The following is a 4,163-nucleotide window of genomic DNA, read 5'->3' as shown; positions in this document are numbered from 1 at the left end:
CCTATTTAATGGTAGTATATCAGCATAGTAGAGGAGCAAGGTATGTCACTTGACTATTCTTTCTAAGGAGTATTTTTCTTTTTATGTAAATTTAAACACTTTGCCACATTTGCCAAGAGAGACAGATTGTTAAAGGCCAGAGAAACCCTCTCCCTCTCTTGGCGCTCCACAGGGCCACACAGTTGGTGTGAATTCTAATATTATGATCTTAAATTTAAAAAAAATTAAGCCAATTTTAGAAAAAAAAAACCCAGACAGGATTTTCCACTAAGCCTAGCTCATCCCCCCTGCCCTTTAAAATGTTATAAATAGAAAAACATCATCAACAAACTCCTTCACTGTGCAAGAGCCTAATTTCTTCCTCTCCACTGGGATCTGGTGTGTTTTTCAGACTCTGTCATTAATTGTGCTGTATTGTGTGCATTTTCTGCTTCACTAGTTAGTCAGATAGGCAGCAAATGGAGTCAGCTCTAGGTCAGAGAACACAAAAAGCCAACTCCTGCTGCCTCCCAATCAGGTAGAGATATTGAATTGGGCTTCACATAATTGAAAACATTAGCAGGCTAGAAAATAAGCCAATTCTTAAACACACAAGTCTGAAATGCAGAAAAGAGACAAGGTCTGAAATTCCCAATGGGCCTGATCCAACTCCCCCTGAAAGCAATAGAAATTCTCCCACCTCTTGCAATGGGATCAGAGTAGGGTGCATGGAAAGAAATACGGAGGGCACAGTGATTTAAAGGTAGAGATCAAAATATTTAACAAACAAATGATCCTTCCCCAAAACCTGTGAATAAAATAAGGTTTAGCATTGCCATTTTCTTGAATAGGCATGCTGAGACATAGAAAAAGTTGTAGCGTGTTGTGCCATGTTTTTTTAAAATGAATGAATATGGGCTTTTTCTTATCTATGAATAGAGTAAATAGGCACATCTTATTTGTCCAGAGCTTTTCCTTCCCTAATTTGATGTCTAGAAGCTGCTTTTAGTAAATTTCCAACAAAGAGGAGAGTTTTGAAAGGCAGAAAATATCCTGCTGTTACATGGTGTGCATTTCCACAGCCATCAGCTCTTATTTAAACAAGACCTGGACCTCTAACTTTTCATAATATTGTTCTGTTTTCATCCTGGGCTCCTTTTATAAAGGAAGCACAAAAGCTGAGGGCTATAACCTGATGCTGCAGACGTTGACTTCAATTCGTACAATGTTTGCTAACTAGAGGCTTCAGCCAAAGGAGAGCCACGCTTGTGAATCAGACTTTGGCCATTGAATGAGATGATGGAAACTTCTTTGCTAGTCGCTCTCTTTTCCAGCTGAGGAGATCTTGCAGGCTGACCCTTTTTTTTCCCTGGATATTCCGTATCTAAGTGCAAAACAGGGACTTTTAGAAATACAGATCCGGACCGGTGCAAGACGGACATGTCCTCTGGGTACAGTCACAATTTGCACTAGCTGAGAGTGTCCCCCGTGGAGCACGGCAGATCCCCTGTAGTAGGGGGTATTTTGATGGCCTTAGGCAAGTAAATATCCCTGGGTAAGTAGTTAAATATTCCCATGCACCTATGTGTATAGGATAAGGTTTCCATACGTCCATAGCTATAAATATTTGACTTCCCTTTTCTTAGCTTGCTTTTTTGATTTCGATCTCTGAGTCAGTGGTGATGGAGATCACCTTGGCCACAGGAATGTGCAGAAGAAGAGGTTACAGTACCTCAAAATGTTCTACTTTTTATTTATAGTATAATGCAGTTGCAGGAGGAAACCAGAGGCTCTGGCACAGACTGGAGGTATGTTGAAGGTAGGGCAGGGGAAAATGGTGCCCTTGGGGATGGGCTGGTCTGTATGGAGCATCTTCAAATGCCTACACTAATTCTCACCTCTGCTGTTCAAATACGGGGAAGGGAGAGACAGAGAAGGAAATGTGCACCACACCTCTTTGTGCTGCAATTTTTTCTGGGGTAAACATCATATTGCTTCCCACAAAATAGCATGGCATTCAGCATAAATTTGCATGTTACACTGTAACATGCAAATATCAGGCCTCCAGGTCTGGTCTCCACTGTGAATGCTGTGACACCAGCAGCCAATATAGCCATTTTAATTAGAGTTAGTTGCATGTGCTTTCTTCCATATCTGCTTACATGTAAGAAATGCAGAATAACAGTTGTGGCTATGCAAAGTATGTAGGGAAAGAAACTGTACATATGTACATGACGGAGCTTCCCTTATCAGGTGAGCAGCACTGGCAGATGCGTCCTTCTGGGACCTGCCAGATCAGGGAATGGCAGAAATGGTGACGTACACTGAATGAGGGAGATAAGGCAAGGAATAATTCCCCATGGCTTCCTGCTGCTTCAGGCCTCCTATCTACATCATCGCAGCCCCTTGGTCTGTGTACACTGAGCATTTGGCAGTCCGTCACAACAATACCCATGCAGCGTATCAGCGGCACGACCAAATGTTCTGGGTTCGTTGCTCTGAATCTATTCAGCATAACTGTTTTGAAAGGTGTGAGTCGGAGCTGGCCGCTCCTCTGTTATTGGCCCCCAAAGAGCAATGTAATGCCCTGAGCAAAGGGGCAACTGGAATAAAGATGGATGGATGTTGATGAGTGGCTGTGCCTCCAGTATCTGCCCAGTAACCTACAGTAAAGTGCCCTAGAGAGAATCTAAGGGCATGGAACAAATGAATCAAATCACACCCTACTGTAACTCCACAGGAAAAAAGATGACCTACTGTAGCCACTGTATTCATATATATAGCAGTTACACCTACGTACAGGGCGTACCCGTACATTTTGCCACCTCCACATTTTAAAGACAATTAATTTTATTATGGCTCAGGCAATAAACTTGCTTCTTTCATAACGCAGTACTCTGCCAAAAGGTGTGTGCCCATTCAGAAAGGCCTCTTTACAACCTCAGGCTTTTTTTTTTTTCTGATGCAAATCACACATTAGAGGCATAGTACAGCAGCTCCCCAGTCTCATCATGGGCATAGGGAAGTGCTTTGGTTGTGCAGCTGGTTGCAAACCACAACTCACAGCATGCTTCTTCAAGCATAGAAAATGTACAGTGGGCTGTAAATTGATCAAAATGATGAAATCTGTGTGAGGTGTTAAATGTTCAAACAGTAGAACACATTTTAGCATTGAATTTTCTCAATATCACTCTAGAGAGCACCTCAGAGCTGTATTCCAGTTTCTGATAGCAGACTGCAAAGGGGGAAGCACAGCTATTATGCAGGTAATATATTAATGCTGTTGGTGACGCAAGCAGAAATCCCTTGGACGTGGTGATGGAAAGGGGGGTTGGGAACATCTGAAAGTAGTTTCCTGAGATGCTGCTACTGTCTGCACACTTCTGTGCTGCTGTGTGACTGATTATACAGCCACATGGTTTGTGAGGATCACAGAAAAACAGCTGTTTGCAAGTAACATGGCCATACAGGTGACCTTCATTAAGTTTCAGAGTAAACACCACATAGGGATGAAGGCAGCAGTTCACAATGCTCAAAGAATAGTGAAAGAGATTACTTCTAGGCTTTGCAACGATTTCAGAAAGGTGAAAATGAATCTCTACCTTGACCCAGCTGTATGCTGTAAACTGACACCTTTAACAATGTGCTTTTACTCCTGGTGTTGTTGCAGCTGAGACCCCTCCACAGCTCCCGGTGTGTGATGTCTGTGCTCAGGTCCATGTGGGAGAGCAGTTGCCACCTCAACAAAATGAGACAGCTCTCCTGGGCACACTGGCAGGGGAGTGAGCCTTGTGCTTTTACAGGTGTTGTAAATTTGGTGATGGCCCTGACCAGAAGCAAGCAGAGGATCTCTGCCTTGTTTCCAGCGACAGATTTCACCTTGTGGATAGTAAATCCCCCCTTCATCCTTCCCCAGTGCCTTTCATAGCAAGCCCCTGCATGCTTCTCATGCAGTGCTGCAGAGATTGACCAGAAATTAGCCTTCCTCCATGAGTGAGTCTGTCTCAGGGCACCGGTGAGTGGAAGAGGTTGAGCCTGGTGTTGAGGACAAGGCACTCAAGTAGAAAAAGCCCTTTTGTGGTTATTGATATGAGTGTGGGGTCTGGCCCCCCTGCAGAGAGCCATACAGAGTGACTTGAAAGCACCTGCAGGTGCTTTTGAACCATCAGGTCTCCAGTGGTGAT

This window comes from Buteo buteo, chromosome 2, assembly GCF_964188355.1.
Source record: "Buteo buteo chromosome 2, bButBut1.hap1.1, whole genome shotgun sequence".
NCBI classification, from domain to species: domain Eukaryota; kingdom Metazoa; phylum Chordata; class Aves; order Accipitriformes; family Accipitridae; genus Buteo; species Buteo buteo.
The sequence above is the reverse complement of the archived record's forward strand: the minus strand, read 5'-3'. Positions refer to the sequence as shown.